The sequence below is a fragment of the Mastigoproctus giganteus genome, chromosome 3 (genome assembly GCF_048544385.1).
Source record: "Mastigoproctus giganteus isolate SK-2022 chromosome 3, ASM4854438v1, whole genome shotgun sequence".
NCBI lineage: Eukaryota > Metazoa > Arthropoda > Arachnida > Uropygi > Thelyphonidae > Mastigoproctus > Mastigoproctus giganteus.
In genome coordinates this window covers 64533164-64549550 of record NC_143577.1, presented here as the reverse complement: position 1 = coordinate 64549550, position 16387 = coordinate 64533164, and positions in this window count along the sequence as shown.

Sequence of the window (16387 nt, the reverse complement as noted above, 5' to 3'; positions counted from 1 at the left end):
TACTGGTACACCAAGCATTCGTCATTTGTCACCAACCCATCAAAAATGTTGGCGAGGACATTGCATTCGACATTGCTTCTGTAAAGGCTACAGCAATCTTGGAACCCAACGTACGAAGACCTTAGACATGTGCAGATGGTCATGTAAAATGCTGTGGGCAAACCCATAACTAATTCCCATTGCATTTGCGATGAAATGAATTGCCACACGTCTATCACTCAGCACCAGCTGCTCAACCTTTGCAACCGTCTCACTGTCTGTGGATGTTGATGGCCTTCCTTCCCTTGGCTCGTCAAAGACACTTGTACGACTACACTGAAACTCCGGTTTCTACTTTTTTTACAGTGTCATAGGATGGACAATTCGGCCCATACACAGCTTTCATTTCTTCGTTAGTTTCCTGAGCTATCCTGCTCTGCAAATTCAGGAACTTGATCAATGCTCGATACTCAACTTTGTTAACCATAGCGTCCTTCCTCAGATTCCGGGCTCCACCTCTGGTGTACGATCACCTATGGGGATGAAATTTCACATGTTAGTTATCGAATATGTAGACAACTTATATTAAAAACGGCGTCTTCCTAATAATGTTTTATCTAGGTCACAGACACACACTCAGTAAGCGGAACGTTGAGAAGCATGCTTTCCATATTTTGATATTAGAAAAGAGGAGAAAGAATCTCGGATTTCTGACGTAATTATATGATGGAAAAGATTTTCTGAGGATCTCTTCCTCCATAGTGAGAAGGAAGGCGGTCAAAGATTCCAAAAATTTGTGTGATGACTGTACAGACTGCCCCTTAGTGGTTCGTGATTGTTGTGTACATCAAGAAATATAAATAATACAGTTATGTATTATTAAGTGTAATCATGTCTATTTACTCGTTCGTTTTAAGGCTTTGGAACGTAGAGGTTTGAAGTCAAATATCTAAATCGAAGATGAATTTGCAAATGCGTACGATTACGCATTTGCAAATTTATATTCCCTCTTGTCAAATTTGATAAATTTGAAAAGAGCGAATTGGATCGTAAGCAAAACGGGAAAAAATGCACATCCACAGTTATTCAGTCTCAGTTGAACAATTCTTGCTTCTGAACGAAATCGCTGAATACAATTTTTTGCACAGTCGCCAAGAATTTGCATTCTCTCTGACTAGGAGAGCACTACTAGCAAATGTGAGAAACTCTAAGCTCGCTACTATATTAATATATACTTTATTATAAAGAAAGAACTTTGGCTTTTAGTTATTACAGTATTAAAAAGTATGCTGTTCATAAATTACCTTAAAATTTGAAATCATAATGAAAAAATATTTATTGCTAAATATGATTGCCCTTCATATACTCGAAATCCCACGAAAAATAAAATAAAATACAGAAATAGGGAAATGTTAATTTAATACAGAGTTGGATTAACAGGTACAAATATTGTATAGCAGTTCTCACTGGTTCTGACATTCGGATGTGACGATTAAATGACTTGAAATCGGAAATGACCATCTTACGTTTTCTTAATTTGTCTTGTTCCAGTTGGTAGGTCCTGTTTAGGGCAACTTTTTTTTCGGTTGGCATATCTTTGCTGTAGAAGTCCTTGTACCAAAAAAAGCTTTCATTTCAATTAACCAGCTGGTAGAAGATATTTATTAAATATCAACCTGCAAATTGAGGGAGGAGAGGATTAAGGGATTCATTGGAAATAACAGGATAATTTTCATGGAACAAGGTTACGCTCGAATACGTAATCTATAGGATATTAAACATGGAAAAAAAACTGGCTTTATCGGAAGTACCGGATAGTAAAAGTAAAAAATACAAAACTGTACTAAATTTAATATTTCCAAAAAATAATTCTAGGAGTGTTGTACACAAAATGAGTTTTAGCTTCTTATTCACTATAATTCCAACTGAGGCATCGGATTTTCAAATCAACTGGATGATTTCGATTTATTCCAGAGTGCCAGAGATAGTACAGGGAAATCAAATAACCCTGATCTGTTTTTATCAAGGATCTGAATGATGTTTTTTCCCAGAAGAAAATAAGGTTATCAATCCTCATTGTACTGTGTCACGCAAACTGCCTTGTTTTCTGTGGTTGCCTTGCCTGTTTTTCTAGATGAAAGTTTTGGGGGAAGCGGGCAAACCTCGCAATCCTCTCCCGAGAACGACTAATTCAGTCATGAAGAGAGAAACGTTTATAAAAATAATTCCCCCCCCCCCCCCAAATATCCTCCGCATCTTGTTGGGACTCAGTACCAGGCCTTCTCTACACAGTGCAGAAGGACAGAGATCATAACGCTGTTTCCCACCTATCTTGACTGGATAGGCGCTTCCCAGTTCAGAATCCTTGACGAATAAATTCAAACAGTATCAAGGGCGTAACAGTCATGTGGGATGTGAATGGATTGTGGGAAGTGTTTAAGGAATTTAACTTAAGACATTGAATCCAGTGGAGAAGTACTGCCAAAGAAAGATGTCGAACTGGATGATAAGAAAGAAAAGTTTAATTGAAGCAAAAACAAAACAAAAACATTGGATTGTTATAAAAATTCCAAGACATCGATTGATATAACAATATTATAAATCGAAATGGTAGACTTATCAGAGGAAGTGGCAGTCTAGTTGGATAGGTGCTTTGCAAAGAACTGCCAACTGAAAGAGCGTTTCGAATAGGAAGAAACAGTGAAGAGCAAATGATATAATTATCTCTAAAAGCATCTGTTGTAAATGTCAGTCGGGGGTACAGTGTGCATCCAGTTATACTAAAAAAAGGTGCACGTGGGTGAATAAAACCGTTAATAATGTTAATGAGATAATTGATCAAGGGATGAATACTTGGACTAGAGAAGCACAAATCTTTTTTAATGACGTTGATGAAGGGCAGGAGAAATTCGTAAAAGTTTTTTGATGACCTGAGCCTACTCTCTGAACACTTGGGATCAGGCAGGCTGTGCGCTCTGAGGTGGTTTGGTACTGGTGGAAATATAGTCTCAAAAATAATAACTGAGGTTTTAAGATCTTATTCCAAGGTTTTTGTTCCAATATGTAGTTATTAGGCTTGGAGGCGACGTTATTCGCAACAGCTTAGAAGATGCAAACTACACACCCCTCGGGTATCTTGATTAAGGTGGCCTTGAAACGAAGTTGTAAAATGAATGAAGGTGGTATAGACCAGTGTTTCTCAAAGGGTGTGCCGCGTCACATTAGTGTGCCGCAAAATTTTCCAAGTGTGCCGCGAAATTTAGAAATTTCTTCTTCTATGACTACGTAGGTGTGCCGTGAAATTTTTCTTCTTTGGAAAATGTGCCACGAGAGTAAAAAGATTGAGAAACACTGGTATAGACAACACACAGGACTAGTATATAAAATGTTATATTTAAGTTTTTATATGTTTTAGGTTGTAAGAGTATATTTTGTATTTAATAATGTAATCTTAATGGCATTTTAAAAACCCGTTATGAGAGAAGAAATTTTATATACAGCAGCTGTTATTGTATGCGCAAAGACAATTGTTGTTATTTGGTTTTTAGGAGAATTAGCAACTAAGGCCATATTGCTCCGGGATATGCGGTGGTCGTTCCCTGACCTTTCCGCATCCTCCGTATTTGGTGGTGACGGGCTCGAACCCCGGTCTAATCAAGAAGCGTGTGCTTCGCACTGCTGCTCCTTCCCACCTGGCTACGGAGGCGCCTTGAAAATCCTTAGATGGATAGAAGGATGGCTTCAGGGCAGGAGGCAGAGGGTTGTGATAAATGGCTATTCCTCAGATTGGGTTGATGTAAGAAGTTTGAAGACAGCATACGCATACATGGACCAATATGGCCTTAGTCGCTGATGCTCCTAAAATCCTACTATAACAACGACTAAGAACTGTCGGTAGACCTCACCAATGAAACAGTCCACACGTAACGGGGATTCTAGTTCTTTCCAGCAAAACATGCCCCATATTAAGCAACTGTTTGTTGTTTGTTATTTGGTTTTTAGGAGCATTAGCAACTAAGGCCATATTGCTCGGGATATGCGGTGGTCGTTCCCTGACCTTTCCGCATCCTCCGTATTTGGTGGTCACGGGCTCGAACCCCGGTCTAATCAAGAAGCGTGTGCTACTCACTGCTGCTCCTACCCACCTGGCTACGGAGGCGCCCCGCGCAAAGACAAAGGAATGACTGCCAGACAACTAACTGATCTGTGGAAAATATCGGCACATACGTGGAACAGCTCCATCAAATAAATAGACCATAATCAGAGTGCACCACAACGTTAATAATATTTACTCCATTTGTGAAAATTTTACAGCACTCCAATTCGATTGTCTGTTCTACGTTTACATGTCTTTGAAGAGGCCGAGTTTAATTATGCTCACTCTGTAGTATCTGAGCTTGAATAAACTTGTAAAAAGAAAAGGAATATTTAACAAGAATTTTAAAATTTATGCCGTGTTTCTAATAATGAAAAGGAAACTCCTTAAGCACTTTTTCGAGATCAGAAGAGGCAGCAGTCAGAGCTGTTGAGGGTATTATTAAGATGTCGAAAATGGCTTCTAGCACATCAAGGAGAGGTAGGATAAGTGCATTGAGTTCAGAGGAAAGTATTTTGAAAAGAATCACAGTAATGCTGATGTTGAATAAGTGCAAACTGTTTTGTAAAAAGCATTCACGGATTTACTTGGAATAGTACTCGTAAGTATTTTCCAGATTTGTCTTTGAAGCTAAATTAAAAGTGTAGTTTCATTTAATATATTTTGTTACGTACTCGTAACTGCTTGAGTGCATTGAGAGTATATGTAATAATAGGAAACAGGAAGCATGAAGGAATATTTGATCAACAATTTCGACGGCCTTATAGAAAGGAGTCTATTCCTCATACTAAAATAACCGGCTCTCCTTCAGGTAAATTTAATTATTTGGCATATAATTAATAAATTATTATGTACAAGGGTGGACTAGATTAGATTACTTTATAGTTAGACAAACTCGGTTATCTCTTAAAGAATCTACAGGGTTGTTAAAATTAAAGTATCCCTATGTAGAGGGCTCTGGAGCGAGTTCTAAGGCTCGTACTGAAGAGAAATTTGGAAAACAGGTAAATTAAAGAATATGCTCGCCATTTATTGGGAAAAAATTAGTTACAAAATTTGTCACTGTATGGCGCGCAGCTATCTTAGTTACGATTTTGCAAATAACTTACGTTATTTGCATAATCGTAAGTTATTGCCACAGCGCCATTACTCAGCTCTACTGTACTGTATAAATGCAAAGCAGTCTCTTCAAATTCATACAGTAGATGTTTGCCTGCACTACAGCAGCAATGCCAACAACGTTGCAGAAAAAGGCGCTATTAGTGAAGCTGTACTATCAGAACAGCAACATGCGGCTATCAGAGGATTCCAGCGTCAGAAGCGCATAAGGCATGGACCTATGACTGTTTGTGCTATCCTCAAAATGATTACGAAATTTGAAGCGACATCTTGGTGTTCAACCAGGTAGAAGTCGAAAACGAGTGGACTCCTCTCGTGTTGGAGATGTGGCTATGACTGTTGTGGATTTATCAAGCCAATCTCCATGTGGTAGCAAATGTGTGCCAGCTGTTTCTCGTGAAGTGGACATGCCGTATTCCACGTCAGGTATTGCGGTAATATCCTTGTAAGATGCACATGCTACAGCAGCTAAATGCAGATGCAGATATTCGTTTCACATACGGACTTCAGTTTCTGGCGCGAATGGCAGTGGATATCACTTGGCCATGGAACATCCTTTGGAGTGATGAAGCCCACTTCTGCCTAAATGGACAAGTGAATACGCACAACTGTCGCATTTGGGCAACAGAAAACCTTCGAGTTATCCAAGAAGTCCCGTTGCATTCTCCAAAAGTGACAGTGTGGTGTGGATTTACGGCCACATTCATGATTGGGCCATATTTTTTTTGAACAGGTAACACCGACTGAACCCCGCACCTGTTCCGTCACTGGACAGCGATATTATGAAATGTTGGCAAATTTCGCAATACCAGAGCTGCAACAACGTGGGTGCCTTCAGGATACCATATTCATGCAAGATAGTGCCCACCCCACCCCACATCCACCGTTGTGTCCAAAGATTGCTAAGGCAACACTTTACAGACGAACGGGTCATCAGCCGTTGTTTCCAGACATCTCGGCCACCCCGATCACCAGACTTCACCCCATGCGCCTTCTGGTTATGGGGTTTTTTTGAAGAACCAGGCGTATCGGGAAGGATTTCAAACTGGCAGATCTGAAGGACAGCATTAGACTTCATGTGCTGGCTATTTCAGTTGACACTTTACATTCTGCTCTAGAAAATGCTGTTCTTCGAATGGATTGAAACTGTTGTTGACCAAATGGAGGACACATTGAACAATTGAAGCGCTGTTCAAGTGATTTGTATTGCCACAGCGCCATATAGCGACAAATTTTGTAACTATTTTTTTTTCCCAATAAATGGCGAGCGCCTTCTTTATTGTACCTGTTGTCCAAATTTCTCTTCAGTACGAGTCTTACAACTCGCTCCAGAGGCCTCTACATAGGGATACTTAAATTTTAACAACCCTGTATATATAAAAGTATATTTTGGAAAATAGTGCTTTTTCACGTGCACACTTTTTGCTTTCCGCAAGGCGGGGCTAACTGCTATTGCGTCATACTACAACAAAGTGATTGACATGTCGGTCTCAAAGACCACGCGTAGGCGCGTCACTCTTAAATTAAGCTGCATATAGGGTTGCTAACTTATTTATTTATTTAATATTAATTCTCTTGTTATAATTCAGTTTAATGATCAGCTGTGTGTTTGTATTTGGTTTACATCTATCAGTTTGTTGAGTTCACTTTCAAATTTACATTTTTATAGTGGGCAGTGGCGATGACATACGTTATGATTTGTGTTCGTTCTTTCTTTTTGTTTGAATTGTACAGGGACATCAGTTGAAATTTGGCTGGATAGCAGTAAGACTGAAATACGATCCTTTTCAGAGTTCACAAGCGCTGATGTCCGTTTTAAAAGTTAGTGCTTAAGAATTTCCTGCCTTTGGTCAATTCTATTATTATTATTATTATTTATTTTATTTTATTATTTTTTGAGAAGTGGCACTCGTGCTGTAGTGGTTGTGGTGGTTCGTCTTCTTGGGCCGGGTTTCATATTTGCACTGCAAGAGATGAGTATCCTATGGCCTTTTTCTTTTGCTTATTTCTCGTTTTTATGATTTTATTTTATGTTACTATTGGGATATCTTAGTGTACAAGTAGCGATATAAGCACATTTCTAAGAATAACCCCAATTACAGCATTAAAGTCTAATTTCTTAAAGAAACAGAATATTCCTAAACGTTTCGTAGTGATATTTCCTGTACCACTTCTTCAGTGTCATTGTAAATATAACAAAAAAAAAAAAAAAAGAAGAAACCTTATTTGCTATTCAGGTATTATGAATGGACAATTAATAGTTGATTAATAGACACATCTTAACAATTAACTTATAGGTCGAATGTTAATAAGCAAAAGAAGTAAACTGAACATTAACTTAAATAAATGAAGCGTCATTTTAGTTCGTAGTAAATCATCAAAGTAGTTGAAATGGCATCATTTTTATTGCATCTCATATTGTGAACGCCTTCACAACGAGTTGCCTGTTATTTGCACTAGTTCGAATAAGCAACTCTTCACCAGTAGAGAAGACTAATGTTACTTATTCTCACTTTATTTGGCAATTTAATCTGTTTTTCCAGTCCAGAAACGTTGTTTAAGTTGCCGTTCGCTTAAGGAAGTATTAAGTGGAACTTTAACCAAAATTGTGATTTTCACACATCTTTTGCATATTAAGGACTAAGTAAAGTACTAAATATCTAAAGGGAAGAAAACGGTATCGTAATGATTGCTCAAAGTTGTGCTTTAATCTGAATTAACAATGACATTTATTAGCGTTAACGTTTGTTTCGGTGATCGAAGCTCTGCTTACAGTTTGCAACCTCAATTTCGCTAATTAGAACATTTTTCTGAATTATGGAGGTAAATTAATTAGCATTAGCTATAAATAAATGCGAGACTATCATTCGCGATTCCAAAATCCATTTTAATCACGTCAAATGAAGTTGTTACCTAGTAGAAGCGTAGTGTCACTTAAAGAAATTACGAAGATTCGCAATGACACTCTTTCCTCATTGCTTCCTTAACTTCCAGCTTCATTTACAGAAGCGAGAAGTAAGATTAACAGCTTCTCTACCTGTAATTAAACCAGGAAGCTTAATTGAACCGAGTTAAATAGCTTCTCTATCTGTTTATTTATCTGTCCATTTATATAGTCAACTGATTCTCTATGAATATAATAAAGGAAGTGAATATACCCTGCCCTACCCGGACACCTGCCTTTAGGCAAGAAAACAGCTTTTATTGTGTCATTTAATATTTTGTGCTGAAACCTTTTGCTTTTATGACGGCCTTCAATCTTCGCGGTCGACTCTCAACCAGCTTTTTTATAAATGTCAGGTGATATGTTCCTCCACTCGGCCTCGTTCTTTGGGCGATCTCGACGTGCACGTACCCGTCGATCCAATACAATTCCAAAGATGCTCGATAGGGTTCAGATCAAATTCTGGGCTGGCCAATCCAACTTTTCCACACCCATGTCCTCAAACCACTCTGCTACGACCCGAGCAGTATATCATGGCGCGTTGTCTTGCTGATACAGGTATGGCTTTGCCGATAAAGACTAATGGGCCCAACTCGTCTGTCAATAGGACTGTTTTCCACTGCTCTAGAGTCCTGGATTCGCGCTCCTTACACCATGTTAATCAGCGTCTAGCATTTGTTGAGGTGATCAATGGCTTGTAAACAATTGTAACCCATATAATGGAGTGTCTTTCGTATTGTACTAGTGCTGACATTAGTCCCAATACTCTCAGGGAGGGTTTGTGTGACTTTCCAATGGCAAAGTACGAGTTGCGCGGAAAGTTCTTGGCAGAATTCTCTTATCTTGTTCTGTTAGTTTTCGGGGTTTACCAGGCCGTTTTTTTGGCAGATTCAGTCCTATTCCTCTTTCATTTGCATATGACGCACTAACGTTGACCTAGGAATCGCGAAACTGACTGCGATGTCTCGTACAGAACGCTTGCTTTTGTGGCATCCTACTATCATTCCACGTTGGAAGTCTGTTAATTGTGTTGAAAGCGTCATCTTGCATGCCTACTTTTGCAATTGTCTGTTCGAAGCCCAGTGTGCATATTTATAGCAAGTGCTGTGACGTGTTGCATGTATAGAACCTGTTTCCCCATCCATGGAGGGGTGTCCAGTTATTAATGGTAGGGCAGTGTATGTTGTGCCCTTACCATTGAGGGGAAAAACTCAACCCATATTATTTATTAAATTATATCGGCATTTATATAAACTTGGTCACTTGGTAAATTTTCGCATTAAGCTATACAAAATATCTTTCCAATATGCTGTGGTATCTTGAAATTTTATTGATCCATCGATTACTTTTGTATTTCATAGTGTTTCACTTCATATGGCTTATTATGTATTATGTCTGCACAATGTGTGTTCACGGTCCATTTGCCTAATGACTAAAAATCTGGAATAGCTCATGGAAAAAACCATACTCCCTCCTCTTGAGATGGATAAAATTGCCCGATTTAGGAAGTATTAAGGGTTCCACAGTCTCTAACGGGACCGCAGCTAAACGTCTCCAAACGAGTGACAAGCAACGAACCGACTATATTCCTATTAACGACTCATATTTAGGTGTATGGGAAATGTTCTTAAGAAATATTTTCGTAAACGCGTAATTTTTAAGAAAAACAATTTTTAAGTTTTGTGACATTTCTTCCGGCATCAGAGAAATCGGGCGCGACTGCCAAGCGATCTCTCCAGTGCAATCAGATGAGGAGTAAGCTCTCCTCATCTGATCGTCACTGGTTGGCACTGCTCCTGCCTCCACTTGGCTAGCCGGTAACCTGGAGAAAGCATTGAATCCTCAGGGCGAAAAGGAGCAAAAATGCACATTAATGATTTCCCACGATCAGATCCCAAGAGCTCTCAAAATGACAATCATGAAACTGATCATGACTTCTCGCTGTCGAAGAGACTATAAAAGGATGCAAACAAGAAGGAATCTTTAGCTTTCCTGATAATCCATTTTCTTGCTAGAAAGCTCTCCCCTTTCATCATACAATGATGCCTTGATACAATCATACAATAATGCATTTCATTGTATGATGAAAATGGTGAAACATCTCCAATCCGGGGACTTGTTAATAGAGGCTCTCACCCATGACACTCTGAGCTGCTCTTAAGACGCTTCTTTAAGCGGAATTCCAATTCAAGTTACCCCACATAACACACTGAATTCTTACCAAGGGATCACTGAATGGATCTATTAAACATTTCTGAAGTAGAAATATTCCAGGAAATAAAGGATCAAAATGTAACTCACGCAAAAAGAATCATGATACGAAAAGACAGCACCTTTAGTCCTAACATGTAGCATAACCTCCAACACACCGAATCTACCAGTTTCAGTCAAAGCAGGTTATTTAAACTGCCATGTTCGGCCTTTATCGCGAATCCCCTAGAATGCTACAAATGCGAAATTTGGTCCCTCCCAGACAGCATGTCGTTGATATGCAACATATCCAGATCAACATGTCTGTGGGTGCAAAACTTACACTCAGTCAGAATACAATGCAACTCCGCAGTATTCTAATTGCAGGGGCAACCATCCAGCATACGCTAAAGATTGTAATCTCTGGAAGTTAGGGAAAAAATACAAAAATACAAGACTGAAAATAAAGTCTCTTATCAAGAAGTAAAAAAAAACAAGTTAAATTAAGCATGCCAAAATGCACTTATGATTCGGCTACCCACAGTCGCCAAACAGTAGCATGCTAGACAGAAGTGTCAATTTTTCCAGACATATCGATCGCAGATTGGATTCGATCAGTACTAAATGACCCAGCTTACATCTAAACCGCAGTCAGTAGAATAAAGTAGTAAAACACCACTCACAATTCCATCCCAAAGTCCATGCCACTGTAAAGTAGCAGAAAAATTGCAAAAATCAGATCCTGTTGAGGTGAAGCACCTACACTGAACAAACATGAATACAGATGATACAACCAACCAAGGAGAAGAACTGCTTGAATTACATGCAGATGATGATATGGAAGATAACAATGATTCAGGACGCCCCACTTTTCCCAGAAAAGAAAAATCAAAACTTGACCTTATAAACAATCCATTCATAGAAAGCAGAGAGATTCACCTTCCTGTTAATGGAATACATCATACAATGGAACTGCAGAGGTTTTCTCAATAACGTCGATGATATCCATGAATTAATTCACCGCTACAAACCTTTTAGCAATGTGCTTAGAAGAAACGAAATTGGCACCTCAAATCTCACTTTCAATCAAAAATTATACTACTTTCAGACAAGACAGAGTGCTCATGGAGGAGTAGCAATAGGCGTGGATTCAAGAGTCCCCACTAGACACATCCCATTGCAAGCCTCCTTTAGAAGCCGTTGCCACACGTGTTGTAATTGGTACCACTGTGACACTGGTTTCAATTTATCTTCCGCCTAATCATCCATATACTATTCAGGAAATCGAAGATCTTGTTTTGCAGTTACAAATCTCCACGTTGTTTATTAGGCGACTTTAATGCATACCATCCGTTATGAGGTTCTGCTACCTCAGAAAGACGAGGAAAGTTTATCTAAATGCTGATCGACAGAAGGAAGTTAACGTTCTAAACATTGGCTCTCCTACCTATATCCATTTCCCTACAGGTTTTATGTCTGCAATAGGTCTTTCCATTTGCTCTCCAATCCTCTCTCCAAATATAGATTGGGTAATTCTAAACGATCCGTATAGCAGCAACCATTACCCATTGATATGCAAAATTCAAACATATTCCTTCCCAACAGAAAATCCAATTAAATGAAAATTTTCGCAGGCTGACTGGAGAATATGCAGAACGCGTATCTCATTTGACAACTATATCATGCAGTCCTGTTCCATCAGTAGTGTTACTGAGCACATCACAAATTAAATGCTGAGAGCCGCATCTGCTGCCATCCCGAAATATCAAGTAAGAAATTGTCGAAAAATAAATTACTGGTGGAAAAGGATTGAAACAATGCAAAAAAAGAGAAAAAACAAAGCATGGAACCTATTCCACAAACATCCAGCCACCTCCAATCTTATTAATTATAAACATCTTAGAGCAAAAGCTCGTCAATAGTTAATAAAAATATTTACATCAGATTGCTTTGAAGAAAAATAAAATATTTAAAAGGAAATCCTTTATCCACCCCGCTACTGAACTGGAATAGACAGCAGCTCTCTACTCCTAGAGAAATCTCAAATGAACTGGGAATCGTATTTTCTCAGTTGTCTTCCTCAAACGTTTATGATCAACCATTAAAAAAAATGTAAAGCTATAACAGAGAAGTCCAAACTGAATTTCACTGACACCTGCGCTTTGCCTTATAATCAACCGTTTACCAAATTTGAACTGCGGAATCACTTACCAACCCAAGAAACAGTGCTGCTGGCCCTGATTGGACATATTATGTAATGTTCCAAAATTTAGATAAAAATAACTATCTTCATTGTTACATACTTGAGCCCTACCCAAAAACTTAATAACATCTCAGTTCGCATAAATAGCTCCTTTTGGCTGACCCCTATCTATAACGTTTTTTTTTTTTTTAGGTCCTAGCCACTGAAATCTCAGGAAATTATGTGGCAGGACCTGCCAGAATAAATAACTATAATACTAGTGTACCTGGTCTGCCTCCACTGGGCGGAGTGCGGACAACGTTGGGTTCTATTAGGGGCCCAGCGGCTAAATGACCAGAGGAACAACGGAACACGACACTACACATGTACAAAATCCATATACTTTTAAAACTCTGGCATTGACAGTGTTCTGTTTCATACCCACAATGTATAGTATGCGGAGATGGGGGAAACCCCTGGTGCCGTTTGACGCTAAACACACTCTATCTTCATTGTTGATCTTTTTCAATCGAATCTTCTCTGAGCATACCTTTCCAAGCTCCTAGCGTCATTCTTATGTACTGGAAATCACAAAACCCGGTAAAGACCATTCTTTCTCTTACAACTACAGGCCGATATCTCTTACCAGCTGTCTGAGCGAAACCATCGAGAAAATTATACATTGCCATCTCACTTGGTAACTTGAGGCCCAAAACTTGGTTAACAACCTTCAATTTGGATTCCGAAAAAAAACCGATCATAATTGGATCTCATGATTAAAACCGAAGCAAACATCAGAAATTCATTCAACAAAAAGGACCATCTCGTCATGATCTGTTTGACATTGAGAAAGCCCTTTGACATCACATGGCGTTTCGGCATCTGAAAGGATGTACATTCTCTTGGCCTGAAAGGCCATTTGCCATATTTTATCCAAAATTTCCTACACCAAAGATCCTTTCGAGTTCGTTATTGGGAAACTCTTTCTATAAACTTTGTCCAAGAAAAATGTATTCCACAAGGAATCTGTTCTCAGTGCCACTCTGTTCGTAATTGGAATGAACCTTATAATCGAACTCATTCCGAAAACAGTAGATTCATAACTTTCCGGCGATGATCTTGCAATTTCCTGTCGTTCTCAAAACATGAAGTGCATTGGGCTAAAACTGCAAATATAAATCAATTGCATCCAGATATGGATGATACAAAACGGTTATAGACTATCCAGCCAGAAATCTACGGCTATTTACTTCTGTACCAGACGTAAAATGCATCCTGAACCTGAACTCCGCTTGGATAACCATCGCACAAACCAAAAGCACATTGAACACCTCCGGACTGTTTGTAAAAAAAAAAAAAAAAAAAAAAAAGAAGAACTGTAAGTACTCACAACCTGGGGGAGCAGATCGTTACCGCTTGATTCACTTATATACAAATTTGTAGATCCATAATCAGATCACGCCTGGACTTCGGCGCGTCTGACTTCGATTCTGCTAGGGAGAGTGCAGCTTATCTCGCCTCAACCCTATTCAACATTCAGCATTCAGCTCTTAGGACAGCGCTAGGTGCTTTCCGAACACCTCCAGTGTAAAGTCTATACGTTAAAGCCTATGAAACTCCTTTAAATATCAGGAAAAATATATTATTACTAAACTATATAACCAAGATCCAAAGCCAGTTGACCAATCCTAATTGGTAAATCCTTCATGATCCACGGTTTTAGACCTTTTATAGAAAACCACAGGCTGGTATTAGATTAAAGAACCTAGCAGAAAATTGAAATATACACGTCAATAAAGTCCTCCAAGATCCTATAGATCCTGACCCTCCATGTCCATCATCATGCCGTCTTGTGACAGTTTTTCCACTAATGGGGAAAAACACTCTGTGTTAGACATTAACATCCAACTACACATTGTGCATACACAATGTTATCCCAACTTCGCTAAAATATATTCTTATGGATCGAAGTATGAGAGTGTAATAGGAGCAACCATGGTTCTACTGATACTACCATTTCTATATCACTTCCCACAGAATGTAGTAGTTATACCACTGAATTATATGCCATAAAGCTTGATTTAGAAAATATTTTCCATCTGTCAATCCAAAAGAGCATAATATCCACAGACTCGCAAAATTCCTTATTAGCCATGCAAAACACTTCCCAACCTACTGATCTGTTAATAAAGCTCATCATAACAGAGTTGATTTGTCTCATAGAGCATCAGCAAAATGTTGTCTTCTGCTGGATCCCAGGCCATACTAGAATATCAGGAAATTAAATCGCGAATGATGCTGTCAAACGTCCATCCAGCACAGCCCCAATGTCCTAGTACCGATCACAAATTAAAATATGAATATTCGAAGTATATGTAAAGTACGATGGATACTTAAATGGCAAGGGCAAATTCATAATAAACTCCTTCAAATTAAAACTGTACCAAAATTATGGTCTTCCAGTTTCATACCACTCGTAGTCAAATATAAACTTCTGAAATGTGCTTTATAAAATAATGCCCGTCTATTGACATTCAGCTGTCTTGCAAACTTAGAGGAACCTTTGTTGTTTAGCCGTATCATAGGCGAAAACTCAAATCTCACAGAATTTTTCTCTTTCCTAAAACGAATAGGATTATATAACCATTCTGACTGCTTCCACAGCAACCAACAGGCAGTATGAACCACTTTGATATAAGTAATAACGCCTAAGTAGCCGTTGCAGTTAAAACCCCATTAACAACAACGATAACAACATCAGAGAAATCGATGCAAAACAATATGATTCCACTGGATTACAGTAAATAATTCAAAAACCCACTGCACAAAAATGACGCTTGTTAAAATGGCGGACCAGAGTTACTTCTACTTAAATTATTCATTTATAATAATTCATTAATAAGGTTCTCTTGCCCTTGTGGGTAGCACGAGGTATAAATGTCTTTCCTATCTGTTTATTTATCTGTCTATTTATCTAGAGGCAATTGATTCTCTATAAATACAAATACTGTATATGTATAATCGTGTCAGAAGCGGATTAGTTGGATTAGTAGAGGTGGATTAACTGCATGGCCTGCACACTCGATTTAAATCCACTCTGTTACCTTGTGTACGCTCTCTCAGTTCGTTATACACGATTTCTGCGAGAATGGATCGTAGGCGGTTGTCAAACAAATCGTAACATTCCGGGAATTTTCGAACGTGTTGTTGACAATTTCTGACGAAATTGAATTTTCAAACTGTAAGCAGAATTCAAATGAAAATGCACCTTTGAGAAAGTAAGTATATGTATAAATATACAGTGTATATAAGTAAATAAATGTAAAAGTAGGGCCTTCCCCACAGCGGACGGAAAAGACCAAAAAGGTTGAGTTCGAATGCTGTCAACAACACGAAGAATTTTTATGGGTCTTTTTCACAACGTGGCTGAGTTAATCGGCCTCAGACGAGGGTAGCATGGCTTTTTCTTCAGGAAACTTGGAGTTTCCGATTAGCAAACAGAAAATCGACCACAATTTACAGATATCATATACGGCGTAATGTGGCCCAAGTTGCTGATGCGCCTAAAACACTATAGCAACCAACCGACATAAGGTTCTTATTTGATACCCTTGGTTGCATCGAAAAACAGCTTGTAATTGTCTATCTGTTGTTTTCTAATCTACTTGGGTTAAAATGGTTGCGCACTTTCCTAAGATTCGAATTTATTATACATTTATTTTGAATAAGAAATTCAGAAACTCACGTTTATTAAACACTATCCACAGACGAAAACCTGGAAAGACAACAACAATAAAAGAAAACCTGGAAAACAACAACGGAGATGGACAGATGAAATTCGTGGGTAGTAAAATCAATAGCCATTGCATAAAACAGA